This window comes from Macrobrachium rosenbergii, chromosome 39 (genome assembly GCF_040412425.1).
Source record: "Macrobrachium rosenbergii isolate ZJJX-2024 chromosome 39, ASM4041242v1, whole genome shotgun sequence".
NCBI lineage: Eukaryota > Metazoa > Arthropoda > Malacostraca > Decapoda > Palaemonidae > Macrobrachium > Macrobrachium rosenbergii.
The window spans coordinates 15,943,531-15,966,332 of NC_089779.1; the positions used below are offsets into that span (position 1 = coordinate 15,943,531).

At 43.3% G+C, this 22,802-nt stretch overlaps 1 long non-coding RNA gene across 1 annotated transcript in view; it reads right to left on the bottom strand.

Moving 5' to 3' along the window:
• Positions 1 to 341: 341 nt before the first annotated feature.
• LOC136825768 (uncharacterized) overlaps positions 342 to 22,802 on the bottom strand; it is a 95,453-nt gene continuing 72,992 nt past the window's right edge. The window contains exons 3-4 of the long non-coding RNA XR_010849452.1: positions 1,302 to 3,284; positions 342 to 1,269 (exon numbers count right to left, since the gene is read on the bottom strand). This is a non-coding gene — a long non-coding RNA (uncharacterized lncRNA). The remainder of the gene's footprint in view (positions 1,270 to 1,301; positions 3,285 to 22,802) is intronic.

The following is a 22,802-nucleotide window of genomic DNA, read 5'->3' on the forward strand; positions in this document are numbered from 1 at the left end:
AATCTCAGATTACAATCAAGATTTGCTTTAAAAGGCCCGTCTTTCATTACATAAATAATAATAATATATAATCATCATCATCATCATCATCATCATCATCATCATCATCATCAATATTATTCATCATCCGTCATTCATTACATTAATAATAATAATAATAATAATAATAATAATAATAATAATAATAATAATAATAATATCATTAATATTAATCATCATCATAAATATTAATATTAATTATTATTATTCAGGGGCCGCTAACTAGAAATTCAAGCTTCCAAAGCATATGGCGTTCATTCGAAAGTAACAGACGGTAAAGGAACATACAAAAACAGGAGATCAGTTATTAAAAAAAAGCAGATAAGTACTGGGTTACATTTCCCTAGTTATTCATTGACATAACTGCAATGAATTATCATGAGCTGCCCTGTTAACAGTATTCATCCGGAAAATATCGCAATACGGCAGCCATCTTCCCTCCCCATTTTTCATGAAGCAGCCTGTGCGTGGTGTATACACTATCAATGCTCGCTCGACCGAATGGAATATGAAATTTAGGCCCAAAGGCCATGCGCTGCGGCCTGTGAGGTCATTCAGCGCTGAAAGGAAAACAGAGTAAAGGAGATTTTTAAGATGTAACTGGAGGAAAATCTCGCAGTTGCACTATGAAACAACTGTTGTTAGGAGAAGGTGGAAAGTTAGATGGAAGAGAGGTAATATGAACGGAGGTACAGTAAAAGAAATGAACGGGGTTGCAGCCTGAGGCCGAAGGGACGCTGCAAAGAACCTTAGGTAATGCCTACAGTGCACCGCGTGAGTCACTAAGGGGTCACTCTATTGAACTTTGCTTTCTCTTAGCTCGGAAATCATACGTATGGACGAACTTACTGAGAGAGAGAGAGAGAGAGAGAGAGAGAGAGAGAGAGAGAGAGAGAGAGAGAGAGAGAGAGAGAACGTTAAAAATAAATCAAGTATTAACTAATCGTTACAAAAAAAACAGGTAGCCCGCCACTCCTCATCATGATACTGTACAACAGATAATCAAAGGTATTTTTACTAAAATTAATTGCATAAATGCCCGTATACACCTCTATATTACTAATTAAACAATTATGCATGAAGCCTATTATGGAAGATCCCCATCACCACATGCAAATGACAATGACTTCCAATTTTGTAGTTTCGGAATTTTGTAGTTTCGGAATTTTGTAGTTTCGGAATTTTGTAGCTCCAGAATTTTGCAGCTCCAGAACCGTGCAGTTCCAGAACCTTGTAGTTCCAGAACCTTGTAGTTCCAGAACCTTGTAGTTTCAGAATCCCTAGAACCTTGTAGTTCCAGAACCTCGTAGTCCGAAACTCTTAGTTTCCAGAATTGTGTAGTTCGCAGTTCCAGAACCTTGTAGTTTCCACATTTTTATAGCTCCAGAATCTTGTAGTTCCAGAATTTTGTAGTTCCGGAATTTTGTAATTCCAGAATCTGGTAGTTCCAAAATTTCTCTTTACGACTTGAAAAGGTCTATTTCTTACTTGAACATATTCAATAAATGACAACGCGCCATGTAAAGTAATGAAACAAGCACATCGCACACTACAAAAATAAATATAAATGCATAACTCAATAAAAAATGAAAACAAAAAAATTAAAATAAAAAATAAAAAATTAAATATTGATATGCTCTGACATCACTAAAACCTCCCCCACCCGCTGGCATTCTCTATTTATGGGTGTCATCAGAAGCACTAATGGCACGCTATCAATTACAAATTAACGAGTGGCAATTCTAGCCAGACAAATGTGCTATCAATTACAAAATGGGGCATCATCAGTATTTTTAAAAAAAATCTGGTAAAACATCTTTGCATACGTAATCATTTTACCAGTAAAACAACATCAGCAACACATTTGACAAAAGTGGTCACCAGATAATTACTTTACGGTGTAATTCTAAATGTAATTTTAAATGGAAGCAAAGCGGACCGCCCGAAATATAAATTACATTCAGATCGATTATATAACTGATAGTGTTATGTCACCAGTGGAATACTGGGCATTAGGTAATGTTTATGAAAGCGCTCTACAGCAATCTGGTTTTATTAATGTTGTGAGCATGGGAATATTAACTCCACCGAGCTTTCACGTTTCACCAAATACAATATACAATTTACGCCGAAGGCCAAGCGATGGGACCTATGAGGCCATTCAGCGCTGAAACGGAAACAGAATTGAGAGTTTTAAAAGGCTTTACCAGGAGGAAAACCTCACAGTTGCACTATGAAATAACTGTTAGGAGAGGGTTGAGGAAAGAATGGAGGTACAGTAAAAGGAATGAAAGGGGCTGCAGCTAGAGGCCGAAGGGACGCTGCAAAGAACCTTAAGTAATGCGTACAGTGCACGAGCACTGACGGCACTAACCTCCAAAGGAGGTGGGTCAGTTAGTATTCCCCTTGTCTTTCATTTGAGAGTCTGGAGTTCGATTCCATCATCAAACACGACTCCACTGCTTGAAAAACCAGCGACAGAAACGGCTAGAAACGCATATTCGTGAACAAAAAAAAAAAAAAAAAAAAAAAAAAACACCAAGCAATGCTCTAATTCGTGACTGCAAAAATCACTGTCGTGTAAATCATCATCAGCCACTGTTGTAAATTCTGACTGCAAAAGTCCGACTGGGTACAGCCATAAAATTACACAAACAACGTTCGAATTCTACACGAGCAACGTTCGAATTCTACCCAAACAACGTTCGAATTCTACCCAAAAAACGTTCGAATTCTACACGAACAACGTTCGTATTCTAAACAACGTTCGAATTCTACACGAACAACGTTCGAATTCTACACAAACAACGTTCGAATGCTACATAAACACCGTTCGAATTCGTGCCTGCAAAGGTCACTTGCGTCAAACCACACCAACAAACGTTCGATTTCGTGCAAGCAAAAGTCACAGAAGTGGAGAAACAAACCACCATATTCGTGACAACAGTTACAACTGCGTCAATCACACCAACATACTATGCTCGTCATCAAACTGTAGTTAAAATCACACCAGTCGTTGAATCCACCACGTGCAGAGAAAATTTGAGAAGAAAACTAACGCTGAAAATGAATTTCAAGCCAGTCACCAGAACAAGTCACCGCACAAATTTCAATAACTGATAATCGATGAAAACGGTGACCCACTACAACGAAGACTTACACGAAAGCCAGAGGAGAAAACATCACCAAAATTTTCTACTCACTTTTTTTTCCTGGTCCTTGGTGTTCCCAAGTCTCTCTCTTACCTGGAAAGGGGAAAAAACAAAAACATTACATTTTGATAGCTAAATTAAACGCCATTTTCCAGTTATAAATTTATTACCCATCTTTCTAGAGATGACCTGTGATTGCGATTGCCTGAAATAAAAGTTTTTATTTTAGCAGGAATTTTTTAACAGATACATATAATATAGAATTTAGGCCAAAGGCCAAGCGCTGGGACCTGTGCATATATAACTGCAATATTATAAACTGGCATAAAGTGTACTGAAGCGAACATTTTTACAAGTAAAAAATGCGGCCAAGTTTCTTCGGCGCACTTGAAGTTTTCTGTACAGCCGCTACATGTAGCGTATAATCAGGGCCACCGAAAATAGATCGATCTTTCGGTGGTCTCGGTATAATGCTGTATGAGCCGCGGCCCATGAAACTTTAACCACGGTCCGGTGGTGTGGCCTATCCTATATTGCTGCCAGAAGCACGATTATGGCTAACTTTAACCTTAAGTAAAATAAAACTACTGAGGCTAGCGGGCTGCAATTTGATATGTTTGATGATTGGAGGGTGGATGATCAACATACCATTTTGCAGCCCTCTAGCCTCAGTAGTTTTTTTTTGTTAAGATTTAAGGGCGGACAGAAAAAGCGCGCGCAGGAAAAAGTGCGGACGGACAGTCGAAGCCGGCACAATAGTTTTCTTTTACAGAAAACTAAAAGAAAACAAGGCAAAAAAAAAAAAAATGAAATTACGAAAAGCTAGTTCGGACAAAACTGATCAGAATCTCAAATAAAACCAAGACGCATGAGCGTAATCAGAGAGAGAGAGAGAGAGAGAGAGAGAGAGAGAGAGAGAGAGAGAGAGAGAGAGATCCAATATGCACTCGCTTGTTACAGCAATTTTTTAATCACATCAATTATATCAAGTCTACGGAAGGAAAAATGTCTCCGTTTCGCCCGCTGATTTCCTAATTGGCTCATTCACCCGCCAATTTCCATTCTTTACGCTCGCGTTTTCGTTCTCGTACAATGACGAGCCGGCACGAACGAAGCCTGGTTCCAGACAGGGGAAATGATTTCATCGACGGATAAAATAAGCAGGAATGGCGGCAAAATCCACGATTTTCATTTGTCCACAAGACCGACCACGACTGAAGTTCAACACTGCGTTAAGACTGATTGTCAGTTTACCCCAGGCATTTGCCGAGATTATCTACAGTGTAATCTGGTAGCTTGTATTTATCATGATTAGTAGTTTGTATAATTCAGATAGTTCCAGATATATTATGATGTCCTTTCAGTCAGGTGTCACCTATTGATAACTTTTCCGGGTATGGTATTTTCACCTGCGAAAAGAGAATGAAACGAGAGATTAGTACACCAGTTTAAATATCCTAATCCACGTCTCTGCCATCTTGGAAGAGGATAAGAAATAACTGTAGATAATACTGAGAAATTCACAAAATCCAGATAGGCTGTTATGTAATAAAAATCCACAATTTTATAGTAAATTGTATTTATTAATATGCAAAAGAGGAAACAGACTTTCTTCGAACACCTAGGCAGTGTTCCTCCTGAGTGTTTACGTAAACTCAGAGTTAGTTTGTTTTTATCTCTTCCACAAAACTTACTATGTAACTGTGGATTCTTATTACATAAAAGCTTATCACGATACTGTGAATTTATTAGCCTTATCCACAATTATTTCTTACGGCTCCTCCAAGATGGCAGAGATGTGGATCGGAATTAGAATGGTGTACTTAAATTCGATTCATTCTCTTTTTCAATTACCAAACATATGAAGGGAAACGTCATAACAGGAAAGGTTATTAAAAATGTCATTAAAAGGTGACGGCTGACTGAAAGGACATCATAATATATCGGTAACTAACTGAATTACGCAAATAAAGTGTTCACTACTCACCATGAAAAATACAAGCTACCAGATTCAGTAATGTGTGACAGAAAGCTCTTAGCTAATAATAAATAAGGATAAATACTTCAATTATACGAGGATTATGTATCATAAAGGAAGAATAACAGTGATATCAAGTTGCAGAGAGACGCTAAATATTTGTTTCAAAGGCTGAGATGAGAGAGAGAGAGAGAGAGAGAGAGAGAGAGAGAGAGAGAGAGAGAGAGAGAGAGAGAGAGAGAGAGAGAGAGAGAGAGCGCAATTACCTCTAAGCCAGGAAACCCAAGCCTTTGACCCAGCGAGCGGGGAAACCCGACAAACCTGCAAAATATTAGCCAGGGCCCGGGCTAAATAAAAGGTCATCCATCAAAATCTTGAAAAGAAGGGAATGACAACCCCATTCAAGCCAAAAGGCCGAGTTACTTCATTTCAAAGGAAAGGAGTGGTGGCTGGCTGGCTGGCTGGCTGGCCGGGGGGAAGGGGAGAGGGAAGGATATCTCCTCCCGGGGGAGGGAGGGAAGAGAATCTCCTCCCAGGGTGGAGGAAAGGAAGGAAATCTCCTCCCAGGGTGGAGGAAAGGAAGGAAATCTCCACCTGGGGTGGAGGAAAGGAAGGACATCTCCTCCCCGGAGGAAGGAGGGAAGGAAATCTCCTCCCAGGGTGGAGGAAAGGAAGGGAATCTCCTCCCTGGGGGAGGGAGGGAAGGGAATCTCCTCCCTGGGGGAGGGAGGGAAGGGAATCTCCTCCCTGGGGGAGGGAGGGAAGGGAATCTCCTCCCTGGGGGAGGGAGGGAAGGGAATCTCCTCCCTGGGTGAGGGAGGGAAGGAAATCTCCTCCCGGGGGAGGGAGGGAAGGGAATGTCCTCCCAGGGTGGAGAAAAGGAAGAAAATCTCCTCCCGGAGGAGGGAGGGAAGGAAATCTCCTCCCGGGGGAGGGAGGGAAGGAAATCTACTCCCGGGGGAGGGAGGGAAGGAAATCTACTCCCGGGGGAGGGAGGGAAGGAAATCTCCTCCCGGGGGAGGGAGGGAAGGAAATCTCCTCCCGGGGGAGGGAGGGAAGGAAATCTCCTCACGGGGGAGGAAGGGAAGGAAATCTCCTCCCGGGGAGGAGGAAGGAAATCTCCTCCCGGGGAGGAAGGGAAGGAAATCTCCTCCCGGGGAGGAAGGAAGGAAATCTCCTCCCGGGGAGGAAGGAAGGAAATCTCCTCCCGGGGGAGGAAGGGAAGGAAATCTCCTCCCGGGGGAGGAAGGGAAGGAAATCTCCTCCCGGGGGAGGAAGGGAAGGAAATCTCCTCCCGGGGGAGGAAGGGAAGGAAATCTCCTCCCGGGGGAGGGAGGGAAGGAAATCTCCTCCCGGGGGGGAGGAAGGAAATCTACTCCCGGGAAGGAGGGAAGGAAATCTCCTCCCGGGTGGAGGAAAGGAAGGAAATCTCCTCCCGGGGTGGAGGAAAGGAAGGAAATCTCCTCCCCAGAGGAGGGAGGGAAGGAAATCTCCTCCCCAGAGGAGGGAGGGAAGGAAGAAAATCTCCTCCCGGAGGAGGGAGGGAAGGAAGAAAATCTCCTCCCAGAGGAGGGAGGGAAGGAAATCTCCTCCCGGGGGAGGAAGGGAAGGAAATCTCTCCCGGGGAGGAAGGGAAGGAAATCTCCTCCCGGGGAGGAAGGGAAGGGAAATCTCCTCCTGGGGGAGGAAGGAAGGAAATCTCCTCCCGGGGAGGAAGGAAGGAAATCTCCTCCCGGGGAGGAAGGAAGGAAATCTCCTCCCGGGGGAGGGAGGGAAGGAAATCTCCTCCCGGGGAAGGGAGGGAAGGAAATCTACTCCCGAGGGAGGGAGGGAAGGAAATCTCCTCCCGGGGTGGAGGAAAGGAAGGAAATCTCCTCCCGGGGTGGAGGAAAGGAAGGAAATCTCCTCCCCAGAGGAGGGAGGGAAGGAAATCTCCTCCCCAGAGGAGGGAGGGAAGGAAGGAAATCTCCCGGGGTGGAGGAAAGGAAGGCAATCTCCTCCCGGAGTGGAGGAAAGGAGGGAAATCACCTGGGGAGGGAGGAAGGGAAATCTCCTGGGGGAGTGAGGAAGGGAAATCTCATGGGGGAGAGAAGGAAATCTCATGGGGGAGAGAAGAAAATCTGCTGGGGGAGAGAAGAAAATCTCCTGGGGGAGAGAAGAAAATCTCCTGGGGGAGAGAAGGAAATCTCTTGGGGGAGGGAAGGAAATCTCCTGGGGGAGGGAAGGAAATCTCCTGGGGGAGGGAAGGAAATCTCCTGGGGGAGGGAAGGAAATCTCCTGGGGTAGCTGGGCGAGAAGAAAAGGATTAAGGAGTGCACAAGCGTTCAAGCAAGGTTCCTAAAAATCCTGTTCTTTAAAATATATCAGAAAAAAGCAATAAAAAAGGAGCTCAAGAGTGCGCACGGGATTATATATAGAAGAAATAACAAGATGCGATGAGAAGAGGAAGAAGAAGGAGGAGGAGGAGGGGGCGAAGAAGAAGAAGAAGAAGAAGAAGAAGAAGAAGAAGAAGAAGAAGAAGAAGAAGAAACGAGGAGGGGTAAGAAAAGAAAAAGAAGGATAATATCACAAGCAGGAGGAAGCGGAGGGAAGAGGCGCACACATTCCTTTGATGCCAAAGATACTTCCGACAGAACACAAAAGGGGAAAAAAAAAAACTCGCGGAGTCTGGTTGCATAAAGAAAATCCGGTTTGCAACTTGCTGGGGATGACAATGCGGAGAGAGATTTATCGATACTTTCCATGGCGGACCAGGAAAAGTTTTTGGAAGGCTCGCAAGCTGATTACAAGGAATAATTTCTAAGCTGTGGGGCAATGCATTGCTACCTTAATATTATTCTCATTGCATTTTAATACATTTTTATTTATTAATTTTTTTATTTTTTAATAAGTGAGATCTCTTCTTTCTCTACTTCCCTTTACCTTCTCTTACTTCCTAATGAACACCATAATATTCTTTGGAAGCTTGAATTTCAAGTCAATGGCCCCTTTGGTGGGCTTGTTCCATATGAAAAGGGTTCATTTCCTGAATAATAATTTTAACAAAACTAGCTACAATACGTTCTAACAATTAGTATTTACTTACATGGACAAAATTTAAAGGTTTCTAAGTTCCAGAAAGTGAAAGAATCAAAAACTGAATGTTTCAAAGCCTGGCGAACTCGTCATCATGGCTAGCTTACTCATCAACGTTGTTATTATTATTCAGAAGATGAAGCCTATTCAAATGGAGCAAGCCCACCAAAGGGGCCACTGACTTGAAATTCAAGCTTCCAAAGAATATATGGTGCTCATTAGAAAGAAGAACAGAAGGTAAAGGGAAATACAAAAAGACGAGATCAGTCATCAGAAAAACAAATTAATAAGTAAATCACTAAAAACTCAAGTAAATTATCAAAATGCATAGAAAGTCTACGCTAAGACGATTTTTGTTGTTGGTGTGTGTGGTGTGTGTGGGGGGGCGGGGGTGTTTCGAAATTCAATGCTCGGCTGTACACTCACTCCACAGAACATCCTCCCTTATTTTCACAATGTTTCGTCATTTTTATTTTTTTTATCTGAAAGGATACATGGTAACTTTTAAGAAGGCCTACTAGTACAAGGCTTGATGCAAAAATTGACGTAAATACGACCCAGATGAATTTTAAAATTAAAACCCGCAACGAAAACAGTGACGCGACCTAACTATTTGCTTTACTAAATATCTACTGCAATCAAAATAAAAGTCCTTCGAACAACTGGTGGCTATTTTTTTTCCATTACAAAACTGATACGGCATGAGATTCACGTCCTCGATAAAACAAGTTTACTTACTTTCACATGGAAATTATTTCACCGCCTAGAATAAGAAAACCATGATGCTTTAAAACCATATATAATAATTATGTACATACATACATATATATATATATATATATATATATATATATATATATATATATATATATATATATATATATATATATATAATTTTCACTTCACTATAGCCACAAAATACCTTATGCAACATTTCGCACGTGAACTACCCTGTTATCTATCTTCGTGTGTAAAGTAAATGCCTATGCATATTAAGTGTAAAAACCCGGAGGTTCCCACGAGGGATCTCTCAAACATTCTCTACCACAGGGTCATCCCAATTCCTGGTCTTCGCCAACATCGCTCTTGCCAGATCCCAGTCATTTCTGTCTCCTCCTCCTCCTCCTCCTCCTCCTCCTCCTCTCTTTCTCCTCCTACTTCTTCCTCTCTCCCCCCCCTTCCTTCCTCCCTTCTCCCTTCCTCCTCCTCCTCTCTCTCTCTTTTTCTCCTTCCCACCTTCCTCTCCCTCTCAGCCTCCTCCTCCTCCTCCTCTATTTCTTTCTTTCTTTCTTTCTTTCTTTCTTTCTTTCTTTCTTTCTTTCTTTCTTTCTTTCTCCTCCTCCTCCTCCTTCCTTCCTTCCTCTTTCCCTCTCCCTCCTCCTCCTTCCTCTTTCCCTCTCTATCCTCCTCCTTCTTCCTCTCCCTCTCCCCCCTCCTTCCCTTTGTTCCACTAACTCCATCAAAGACTGAAGCTCCCCAATGCCAGACTTTTGGGAAATTTTCTTGATGAAATTTTGCAGTTGGCAACCAAACCCACCTCCACCCTCCCAACCTACCCTCCGGCCCATGGGTAAAAAAAAAAGGGGGTGAATGGGTGTAATAAGGATAATTGGCTACTCTTCATTTAAATTTGGAGTGAAGCCATTCTTCCTCAAAAAAAGTTTTCGAGTTGCAAAAGTTATAATCTTGTTCAATACCACCATAATAATGACTGGCAAGGGTGAGATGGGGTCTTTGAAAATTGCAATATATATTAAGCTTTCCCTGTAGGTCTCAAATATTCCCTGTAGGTCTCACATTTGGTCTTATCTACTGATACTTACGACAACAGGCCTCATTTATACCGCCCTTTGTTACCGAGCTTTCCTAATATGAACAGTATTACCATATAAACATATACAGTATGGCTACGCTATCTACCATTCTCCAACACAGAGGTTTCATCGAGTTTGATTTAATGTCGTCTTATCTCTCTCTTTACCCTCGGAGGTCTCGCCTACTGCTAGCACTAGAGACTTAATTCATCATAAGGTTTCATCTACAACACTATATAAGTCCCGCGTATCTCTCTGGTGGAGGTGACAGTTCGTAATGCCTCAAAGATAATTTACATATTTTAATTTTCATCAAAAAATCACGATTTTGTAAGATCCACCGGAACTCGTGCCGGTTCGAAGAACGAGACTTCATACTGATGAATGGAATGGTATATAGTCCAGTGGTCAAGCGCTGGCACCTATGAGGTCATTCAGCGCTGAAAGGGAAATTTAACAATAACAAGGCCACAAAGGTGTAACAAGAGTAAATCCTCGCAGTTGCACTATGAAACAGATGTTAGGAGAAAGTGGATAGCAAGATGAAAGAAAGAGATTATGAACGGAAGGAGAGTAAAAGGAATGAAAGTGTGTTGCAGGTAGGGGCCGAAGGGACGCTGCAAAGAATCTTATTAAGTAATGCCTACAGTGCTTCGCGTGAGGTGCACTGACAGCACTAACCACCTACGGTGTTCATCCTCTTAAAATATGAACGGCTTTCTTTCACTTCCAAAACTCTTCACGGAATACTGTCAACGATAAATGGGCCATTTGAAATATTATATCAATCTCCATTATAACAATCACATGAGGAAAGGTAAATCTACGAGAGAGAGAGAGAGAGAGAGAGAGAGAGAGAGAGAGAGAGAGAGAGAGAGAGACTGTATATGAAAAAGATTTGAATGTTATGAAAAAGATTTGAATGTGTAGGTTTTTTTTTTTTTTTTTTTTTTGAGAGAGAGAGAGAGAGAGAGAGAGAGAGAGAGAGAGAGAGAGAGAGAGATAAACTGCATTTGAAAACTCTGAGTGCGTAGGGTTTTTTCTTTTTTTGAGAGAGAGAGAGAGAGAGAGAGAGAGAGAGAGAGAGAGAGAGAAAATTGTATTTGAAAACTTTTTGTGTGTGGTTTTTTTTTTTTTTTTGAGAGAGAGAGAAAATAACATTACCAGATAAAACCCAACGACCCTACCTTGTATTTTCAATGCATTCCCCCCACAACCACCCTACCATTTAAGCACTTGTCATTCAAGAACAAACGTCCCCCGAAAACACACAAGTCATAAAGCAAGCATTTGCGCTAGATTGCGTAATAAACTGAAGAAGTATTACGCTATAAGAGGAAGGAGCGCTCACTAACCTACACCCCGCCCCTTCTGCTCCACCCCCCCCCCCAAATAAAAAAAAAAAAGGCCAAAGAGAATCTTGCATGCAGCCCTTCGGGAAAAATTGCAATTCGTAATAAGTAGCATATATGTTTAAGCCATCGTAAAGGCTTGCAAGCGCCTGCGCTTACAACCAATAAACATGCTTTGCCCGATGCATTTGAAACCATGGCTGTGTATTTACACGGGCGATATTTCAAAACGCCACTGCTATTCCCGATTTAATTTATGGTCGGCCAGCAGACAGGACAGGACGCGTGAAACCACCGTGTGTGTGTGTTTGTGTGTGTGTGTGTTTTATTTCAATTCAGTGCTGCCAATACAAAGACAACGAGACGTTCTTCAAAAGGTAAACAAACATTCTTTTAGGAAAACGAACGTTCTTTTAGGAAAACGAACGTTCTTTTAGGAAAACGAACGTTCTTTTAGGAAAACGAACGTTCTTTTAGGAAAACGAACGTTCTTTTAGGTACACAAACATTCTTTTAGGTCAACGAACGTTCTTTTAAACATTCTTTTAGGTACACAAACTTTCTTTTAGGTGATCGAACGTTCTTTTAAACATTCTTTTAGGTACACAAACGTTCTTTTAGGTCAATGAACGTTCTTTTAGGAAAATGAACGTTCTTTTAATCTGAAAACCATTCATGGAAAAAATTAAAAGATTACCAAATCTTACTCTCCTTTCTTTCATTCCTTCGTCTGTCACTTATCCTTCTGTGTTCCTCTATTTCCCAATTTGTTTCATACATAAATACTCGACTGTAATTTTTACAAACAATACACTTTCAGATAGAGACTACTTGCGTGTAATGTAGAAGCGTTTTCATTTTTTTTAACACGCTGAGAGAGTACAGTTCACGTTCACCCGTCAACAGTTGTACAAAGATGGCGCAAACATTTGCAAGAAAATCAATTAACTTATGTATCTTATTGGTTAACGTCCATAAAAATTAGGATTTTAATTCGACTGTTTACTTATTTAACCATAATTCGAATGAATTGTTGAATTAATTATTCTGCTAATGCTGTGTGACAGGTTTTCATCTATGTTTTAGGGAGACTACATGTGCATCAAGTAGTTTTCAAATGAAAAACTATAAAATTTTAAAACAAATGGCTTTTCATTCATATACCCACAACGTGTAAAATACTCCTGAATTTTAAACTAATTTTTCGTATTACACACTTTTGGTTTTCTGTAAAAGAAAACTACCGTGCTGGCTTCGTCTAGAGGACTGCAAATTGGTATGTTGATCAACCACCCTCCAATCATCAAACATACCACATACCAAATTACAGCCCTCTAGCCTCAGTAGTTTTTCTTTTATTTAAGGTTAAAGTCAGCCATAATTGTGCTTCTGGCAACACTACAGGATAGGCCACCACCGGGCCTTGGTTAAAGTTTCATGGGCCACTGCTCATACCGCATTATACCGAGACCACCGAAAGATAGATCTGTTTTCGGTGGCCCTGATTATACGCCGTAGCGGCTGTACAGAAAACTTGACTGAGCCGAAGAAACTTCAGCGCCTTTTTTACTTTTTTATTAATGTCCAAACTACCCAAGGTAAGTCACTGGGTTGGGAATTTTCGTGTATTTAGATTTTTCATTAATAACACTGTTATTCTATATGACATTTCTCGGCCAAATGTAACTGCAGGTTATATATACTAAAATTATGAATCTGTGAAGTGCAGATTACTTCCAAACTTTAATATTTGATCATTTCTCTGCCTTTATTGTTTTTATTATTTTTAGGTGATAAATTCGATTCCTTAGTTTTTTTCTGGATATGAGATTTCTCAATACTTTATTCATGGTAGCGAAGCTTACGTTCTAATGCAGGGCAGTACTTTTTAATTTCGCTACTGGATGTAAAGACTGACTTAATACCCTCCACTATTTTTACGTATCTTCAATGAAACTACAAATTATTGTATATCAAGCATTTTCACATATGACAACGTATAATGTATAATGTACAGTGCATGCAGATTCTTCATGTATCGGAGAAATAAATTCAACCACTCCCAACCCTAACCCAACCGCCCCAAACCCCAAACCCCAACCCCTTCGTCATCAAACCACTAACCGCGGAATTAATCTAACAAGGCCCAATTCAAACCGCGTCGTAAAAAGCCTTAACCCGAACGCCATAAACGGGGACTTCAAGTCCGACTCATAACACGATTCAATCTATATCATAAGGAGGAGGGGGAGGAGGGGGGAGGGGGAGGGACTTAAATCAATCTACAGTATATCACAATGGACTTTAATCCATATCAAAGGGACGACTACATGGAAATCGCGTGCCTGGGACGCATTTGCCCGAACGAGTTCGCCTCTGTCGTTTCTCCCACAACACGTTTAAGACAAATTACGGCCATAAATGATCTACAAACGCATTCCCTCCTCCCGCTTAAGGCGAGTCAATGGATTCATAACTGCGATGCACGGACGAGGGGAGGGGAGGGGAGGGGAAGGGAGAAAGGCTAAGGGAGAGAGGAGAAAAGGAAGGCTAAGGGAGGGGAGGGGAGAAAGGCTAGGGGAGGGAAGGGGAGAAAGAAAGGCTAGGGGAGGGGAGGGGAGAAAGAAAGGCTAGGGGAGGGAGAGGAGAAAGAAAGAAAGGCTAGGGGAAGGGAGGAGAGAAAGAAAGGCTAGGGGAGGGGATGGGAGATAGGCTAAGGGAGGGGAGGAGAAAGGCTAGGGGAGGGAAAGTAAAAAGAAAGGCTAGGGGAGGGGAAAGTAAAAAAAGAAAGGCTAGGGGAGGGGAAAGTAAAAAAGAAAGGCTAGGGGAAGGGGAGAGGAGAAAGAAAGGGTAGGGGAAGGGGAGAGGAAAAAGAAAGGCTAGGGGAGGGGAGAGGAGAAAGAAAGGCTAGGGGAGGTGAGAGGAGAAAAAAAGGCTAGGGGAGGGAGAGGAGAAAGGCTAGGGGAGGGGAGAGGAGAAAGGCTAGGGGGAGGGGAGAAGGAGAAAGGCTACGGGGAGGGGAGAAGGAGAAAGGCAGGCTAGGGGAGGTGAATGGAGAAAAGGGAGGCTAAGGGGAGGGTAGGGGAGAAAGGTTAGGAGAGGGGAGAAAGGGGAGGAGAGGGGAGAAAGGCTAGGAGAAGAGAGAGAGAGGCTAGGAGAGAGGAGAAAGGCTAGGAGAGGGGAGGGGAGAAAGGCTAGGGGAGAGGATGGGAGATAGGCTAGGGGGAGGGGAGAGGATGGGAGATATGCTAGGGGAGGGAGAGAAAGAAAGGCTAGGGGGAGGGGGGATAGGAAAGAAAGGCTAGGGGAGGGAATGAGAAAGAAAGGCTAGGGGAGGAGAGGAGAAAGAAAGGCTAGGGAAGGGAGAGGAGAAAGAAAGGCTAGGGGAGGGGAGAGGAGAAAGAAAGGCTAGGGGAAGGGGAGAGGAGAAAGAAAGGCTAGGGGAAGGGGAGAGGAGAAAGAAAGGCTAAGGGAGGGGAGAGGAGAAAGAAAGGCTGGGGAGGGGAGAGGAGAAAGAAAGGCTAGGGAGGGAGAGGAGAAAGAAAGGCTAGGGGAGGGGAGAGGAGAAAGAAAGGCTAGAGGAGGGGAGAGGAGAAAGAAAGGCTAGAGGAGGGGAGAGGAGAAAGAAAGGCTAGGAGGGGGGAGAGGAGAAAGAAAGGCTAGGGGGAGGGGAGAGAAGAAAGAAAGGCTAGGGGGAGGGGAGAGGAGAAAGGCTACGAGGAGGGGAGGAGAAAGGCAGGCTAGGGGAGGTGAATGGAGAAAAGGGAGGCTAAGGGGAGGGGAGGGGAGAAAGTTTAGGAGAGGGGAGAAAGGCTAGGAGAGGAGAGAGAGGCTAGGAGAGAGGAGAAAGGCTAGGAGAGGGGAGGGGAGAAAGGCTAGGGGAGAGGATGGGAGATAGGCTAGGGGGAGGGGAGAGGATGGGAGATAGGCTAGGGGAGGGGAGAAAGAAAGGCTAGGGGGAGGGAAGAGGAGAAAGAAAGGCTAGGGGGAGGGAATAGGAGAAAGAAAGGCTAGGGAACGGGAGAGGAGAAAAAAAGGCTAGGGGAGGGGAGAGGAGAAAGAAAGGCTAGGGGGAGGGGAGAGGAGAAAGAAAGGCTAGGGGGAGGGGAGAGGAGAAAGAAACGCTAGGGAAGGGGAGGGGAGAAAGAAAGGCTAGGGGGAGGGAAGAGGAGAAAGAAAGGCTATGGGGAGTGGGGAGGAGAAAGAAAGGCTAGGGAAGGGGAGAGGAGAAAGAAAGGATAGGGGAGAGGAGAAAGAAAGGATAGGGGAGAGGAGAAAGAAAGGATAGGGGAGAGGAGAAAGAAAGGCTAGGGGAAGGGAAGAGGAGAAAGAAAGGCTAAGGGGAGGGGGAGGAGAAAGAAAGGCTAAGGGGAGGGGGAGGAGAAAGAAAGGCTAGGAGGAGGGGAGAGGAGAAAGAAAGGCTAGGGGGAGGGAAGAGGGGAGGGAAGAGGAGAAAGAAAGGCTAGGGGAGGGAAGAGGAGAAAGGCTAGGGGAGGGAAGAGGAGAAAGGCTAGGGGAGGGAAGAGGAGAAAAAAGGCTAGGGGAGGGGAGAGGAGAAAGAAAGGATAGGGGAGAGAGGGAGAAAGAAAGGATAGGGGAGGGGAGAGGAGAAAGAAAGGATAGGGGAGGAGAGGAGAAAGAAAGGATAGGGGGAGAGGAGAAAGAAAGGATAGGGAGGGGAGAGGAGAAAGAAAGGCTAGGGGGAGGGGAGAGGAGAAAGAAAGGCTAGGGGAGGGAGAGGAGAAAGAAAAGGCTAGGGAAGGGGAGAGGAGAAAGAAAGGCTAGGGGAGGGGAGAGGAGAAAGAAAGGCTAGGGGAGGAGAGGAGAAAGAAAGGATAGGGGAGGGAGAGGAGAAAGAAAGGATAGGAAGGGGGAGAGGAGAAAGAAAGGCTAGGGGGGAGGAGAGAAGAAAGGCTAGGGGAGGGAGAGGAGAAAGAAAGGCTAGGGGAGGGGAGAGGAGAAAGAAAGGCTAGGGAAGGGGAGAGAGAAAGAAAGGCTAGGGAGGGGAGAGGAGAAAGAAAGGCTAGGGGAGGGGAGAGGAGAAAGAAAGGCTAGGGGAGGGAGAGGAGAAAGAAAGGCTAGGGGGGAGGGGAGAGGAGAAAGAAAGGCTAGGGAAGGGAAGAGGAGAAAGAAAGGCTAGGGGGAGGGGAGAGGAGAAAGAAAGGCTAGGGGAGGGGAGAGGAGAAAGAAAGGCTAGGGGGAGGGGAGAGGAGAAAGAAAGGATAGGGGGAGGGGAGAGGAGAAAGAAAGGATAGGGGGAGGGGAGAGGAGAAAGAAAGGCTAGGGGGAGGGGAGAGGAGAAAGAAAGGCTAGGGAAGGGGAGAGGATAAAGAAAGGCTAGGGGGGGGGGAGAGAGAAAGAAAGGCTAGGGGGAGGGGAGAGGAGAAAGAAAGGCTAGGGGGAGGGGAGAGGAGAAAGAAAGGATAGGGGATGGGAGAGGAGAAAGAAAGGCTAGGGGATGGGAGAGGAGAAAGAAAGGCTAGGATGAGGGGAGGGAGAAAGCAAGGCTAGGGAAGGGGATGGGGAGAAAGCAATGCTAGGGGAAGGGAGGGAGAAAGCAAGGCTAGGGGGGGGAGGGGAGGGAGAAAGCAAGGCTAGGGGAGGGGTGGGGAGGGGAGAGCAAGGCTAGGGGAGAGGAGAGGAGAAAGAAAGGCTGGGGAGGGAAGGGGAGAAAAGCAAGAAGGCTAGGGAAGGGAGGGGAGAAAAGCATGGCTAGGGGAGGGGAGGAGGGAGATAGAAGGAGGATAGACAGAAGAGTAGGGGAGGGGAGACAGAAAGGCTAGGGGAGGGAGAGGAGAGTAAGGCTAGGGAAGGGGAGGGGAGAAAAGCGTGGCTAGGGGAGGGGAGGGGAGGGGAGACAGAAAGGCTAGGGGAGGGGGGGAGAGACAAAAACTAGGGTGGAGAGGAGTGGAGACAGAAAGGCTAGGGGGAGGAGGGGAGGGGAGACAAAACTAGGTGGAGAGGTGGAGACAGAAAGGCTAGGTGCGAGTGGAAAAAGACTAAGACGGGAAGAAGAACTAGGAGAAGGGAGAAGGAAAGAAACTAAGCAGCAGAAGGCGAGGAGAAGGATTAGCAGAATTTGGGGGGAGGGAGAACTGATCAAGAGAAAGAGGGGCCGAGATACAAAACGGAGATTCGAGGAAAGACAGCCGAAGGGGAAAAGAAAGGAAAGCGAGGGGAAATAAGAGGGGGAAGGAGAGGTATCTACTGGGTATTTCCACGATCTCACCTGACATTTTTAAGTGTCCTTCGACTATACCTCATTCCATTATTTAATTATTCCGCTTCAAATACTTTCTGCGTCAGTGACCAAGCCTGTTATGAAGTATTTTGATAAACATATGTCCATAAACTCCTATCTACCACAGATGTGAATTTAATAGGCAATACAAGAAAATCACAAATTCACTGGACCTTGTGATATAAATGTTAATACAACCATCACACTCTTTACTGCCAATAGCATAAGAAATCGACTTGCTTTAAGCTGAGGGCCAAAAATTACGAAATTTTAGGCATAATTCTGCCATGCACCACAACTCTTCACAGTTAATAAAAATTACAGATGCAATTTGTCTGAAAATCCTTATACTTTACAAAAGGGCAAAATGATTTCCCTGGCGACAAATTGTCAAATCATTCCGATATCCTCTACCGATATAATCACTGCTCTTCCTTCTTGAGGTATTTGGTTAACATATGGAATTGAATGGAATACACAATTTAGGCCAAAGACCAAAGGGACCTATTGAGGTCATTCAGCGCCAAAAGGAATTTGAGAGTAAAAAAAAAAGTTTTACATGTTCAACAGGAAGAAAATCTCGCTGTTGCAATTTGTTAGGAGAGGGGTGAAAGTAACATGGAAGAAAGATAATATGAACGGAGTTACAGTACAAGAAATGAAAGGGGTTGCAGCTAGGGGCCGAAGGGACGCTGCAAAGAACCTTCAGTAATGCCTACAGTGCACCACGTGAGGTGCACAAACGGCACTAACCTCCCGCCTCCCACCCCCCACCCCCTCTATTGTAATTTGCTACAGAAGTATCTCTTCAATTAGAGAGAGAGAGAGAGAGAGAGAGAGAGAGAGAGAGAGAGAGAAGCTACCGTAGGGTCAAAATACATTAACCTTATTAACATGGACTCAGTAATGCGTCTTATAATTAACTTTGCCCTAGATAAGCGCAATTATAAATCCATCAGTCTTGAATGAAATACTATGCCATCGATGCTGGGAAATTGGAAATTACGTAGTTTCACTAAAAAAAAATTACAACTACATAAGACTTGTTTTCTGTATTAAAATCGAAAACACATTGTAACAAAAAGCTTAATGATTTGAATCAAGAATGCACAGATGAAAGGCCAAACTTTGTATGCAATCAACCGAGTGTTACGCCAACATACAACTGGAGTTCCGACGTCAATATCCATTTTTATTTACATCCATTTTTATTTGCAAACTTCGTGATGAATAAATTATCCTGGCACAGGGAACCCCACTAATCAGGAGTATTGATCCGACTTTCAATTTTGAGAATCGAGGAGCAGATTAGAGACCCGACAACGTGAAGACGTCATTCGGGAAGGTGGAAATCTATCTTCGACAAAGACAAACTGGGCCGTAAAACCCCGAGTTGCAAAATGCAGCGAAGGTATTCCTTTGCAATGACGTTGATACGAATCTTTTCGTGTGCGCGCTTCTGTGATCAACGGTGAGCCTCTCTCAAGGTCAACGGTATTCAATGTATGATGTTCTGACATGAATGCTCATTACCCGTCATTATCATTCTTCAGATGACTCGGCTTATTGCTAGTGAGCTGTAAATAAAAAGATTGTGAGAGGATGGACAAGTCCTTTGAGCGACGCGACAGGAACCTTTCAACGCAAACAGTGACATGTCAACTGGAAAATAACACGGTGACATGTCACTAGGTAAATAATACATAACACAGTGACATGACAGTTGGTAAATAATAAATAACAGTGAGATGTCAGTTGGTAAATAAATAACAGTGACATGTCAGTTGGTAAATAATAAATAACACAGTGACAGGTCAGTTGGTATATAATAATAAACGCAAATAGTGACATGTCAATTGGTAATTAATAAATAACATGTCAGCTGGTAAATAATAAATAACACAAGTTGGTAAATAATAAATACAAACAGTGACATGTCAGTTGGTAAAATAAATAAATAACACAAACAGTGACATGTCAACTGGAAAATAAGTAACAGTGACATATCAGTTGGTAAAAAATAAACACAAAGTGGCATGTCAGCTGGAAAATAATAAATAACGCAAACAGTCACATATCAGTTGGTAAAAATAAAAATAAAACAAGTCATTCAGTTACTACATCAGACACTGAGACGCCTCTCTAATACACTAACCTGCAGGTCACCTTGAATTGTAAGTTAATCTCTCTCATTTCTAACAGTTCAGGGTCCCGGACCAATTCCAAGAAAAAAAATTCAATGATCTGATTTCACTCCCAACTAAAATCTCACTTCAAAAAGAATCTCGAACATCCGTATTCACTGGAAAAAACTCAAAATCAATCATATTCTCATCAACTCTTATTTAAACGGCAATACATACTAGTCAGATCAATTTCAGAACGAGTTCATAGAATAGAATATAGAATTTAGGCCAAAGGCCAAGCGGTGGACCCTATGAGATCATTCAGCGCTGAAACGGAAACTGACAGTGAGGGTTAAAAGGCGTAAAAACCTCGCAGTTGCACTATGAATCAACTGTTAGAAGAAAGTGGATACCAAGATGGAAGAATGAACATAAGCGAAGGTACAGTAAAAGGAACGAAAGGGGTTGCAGCTAGGGGCCGGAGGGACGCTGCAAAGAACCTAAATTAATACCGACAGTGCAGCTCATGAAGCCCACTACGGCACTAACCCCCTACGGGCAGGACCAGTTCAACAATTTGGAGGGCTAGCGTCATGCACTGAGTTCAAACTTCAAAAATCTGAAAACTCCGACCCTTCGCCAAACTGCTGCGACTCCCCAAGATTTTTCGTCTTATTTCTGTTTACATTTGGATTTTCGCTCTATGTAGGTAGTAAGGAAGACACTACCTTCATTTTCATTCCGGAAATGAACGATGTAACAGTTCAGGAAAGAACAAAGATAAGTGCATAAAAGTAAAAGGAGTTACGAGTATATAGAGATTTTACTTGTTTTTACAAGTCCATAATTCGAGGCTCTCTCTCTCTCTCTCTCTCTCTCTCTCTCTCTCTCTCTCTCTCTCTCTCTCTCTCTCTCTCTCTAAACGTTCCAAGACTGGCCCCTGGAAACCCTTCGCCAGCTAAGCCAATTTTTAAGAATTTCATTTTCCTTGTACTTCCTTCCTCCCGAAAAGGAGCCACTAACCCCCCTTTCCCACACCCCAGCCCCCCCACCCGTGCTCACCTCCCTCCCCCCGGTCTCCTCCCTTAATCTCCTTTCCGAGTATCACCTTCCATAAATGCACTTTTCCTCCAGGAAAGAATTTCCGGGATCCCGTTGTCAGTGCGAAAACCCCTTTAGGGGAAAGAGGCTATTTTCCCTCTTCTCATAATATGCGTATAAATATTTTGCGCGGATTTCGCGTCAATGTTACGTGGTACCTGGGCAATATGGCATTCTTGAAAAGGTATCAATCGTTAAAAATGTCATACTGTAATCAAGCAACCAGGCTAACATCATAACACATTCTTATAAAACATTCGGGCCAATATATTCTTATATAGCAACCAAGCCAATATACTACCACAGTCTTATAGAGCAATATACTGTCACTCTTATAAAGCAACCGGGCCAATATACTACCACATACTTATAAAGCAACCAGGCCAACATACTACTACATACTTATTAAAGCAACCAGGCCAAATGTACCACCACAATCTTATAGCGCAAACACACCAACATACTTTCACACGCTATTAAAGGGCCAACATACTACCACAATCTTATAAAGCAACCATACAAAAATAATACCACATTCTTATAGAACAACCATGTAAATATACAACCACACAATTATAAAGGAACCAGGCGAACATACTACCACATTCTTGTAAATCAACCAGGCCAACATACTTTCACACGCTATTAAAGCAACCACGCCAACATACACATTCTTCGAACACATTTAACCAAATAAAATCTAATCAGCTAAGTACCCTAATTTAGCGTAGACACCAAACTTAACGGGAAAAATTAAAATATTAAAATTTAAATATCTATAAAAGTTAACTGAAAGACCAAAAGAAATTAACCGCTGGGATTCGTTCAGTCACACTGAACTTCGTTCTATATTCGTCGAAATGAATTGAACTGAATTGAACTGAATATGGAATTTAAGCCAAAGCCCAACACTGGCACCTATGAGGTCATTCTGCGCTAAAACTGAAACTAAAACTAACAGTCAGTAAGAAGTAATGCCTACAGTGCACAGCGTGAGGTGCACTGTCGGCACTAACCCCCTACGGGGTATATCCGCCGAGGACAGCGATATCAGGCAAACTAACTTCCTCCGTCCCTTCTCTTCCGCTGAAAAACTCTGGAACGAAATTTCATTCGCCCCGTCTCTCTTAAATCCATCCTTTTCAATGTTCCTTTCATACATTTCGCTTTTATTACTTCCCTCTATTCATAAAGTTTCCCGAAATTTCGGTCCCCCCCCATCTCTCTCTCTCTCTCTTTGTGAGGATGTGTGAGAGAGAGAGAGAGAGAGAGAGAGAGAGAGAGAGAGAGAGAGAGAGAGAGAGAGAGCCTCAATCTCTCTTTTGTGAGGATGAGAGAGAGAGAGAGAGAGAGAGAGAGAGAGAGAGAGAGAGAGAGAGAGAGAGAGAGACAGACAGACAGACAGACAGACTCAATCTCTCTTCTGTGAGGATGAGAGAGAGAGAGAGAGAGAGAGAGAGAGAGAGAGAGAGAGAGAGAGAGAGAGAGAGAGTTTCATAAAGGGTTTTTTTTATATCCTGTTAAAAAGTTTCCCTGGCGAGATTGAAGTTGACACTAAGATAACTTGAGGAAGGCAGTGAATACTTGGGAATTTAAGTTAATATTTTATGCATCAAAAGAGGGATCTATCTCTATCGGTGTGTGTATGTGTCAAAAATGGAAGTCTCTCTCTTTATCAAATTGCCACTCTCTCTCTCTCTCTCTCTCTCTCTCTCTCTCTCTCTCTCTCTCGATATGAGCCATCAGCACCTAGATATAGCACAAGGAACAAGCAATGTATCTATGATGCAAGGGGATGGTGCAGATATGGAGATAAGTGCAGGTTTATGCACAGAGTGAATAAATATGAAGCTGGAAGAACAAATATAATGGAAAAGTTGGATTTTTAATGTACGAATTTCTGGAAATGAAAAAGATCAACATA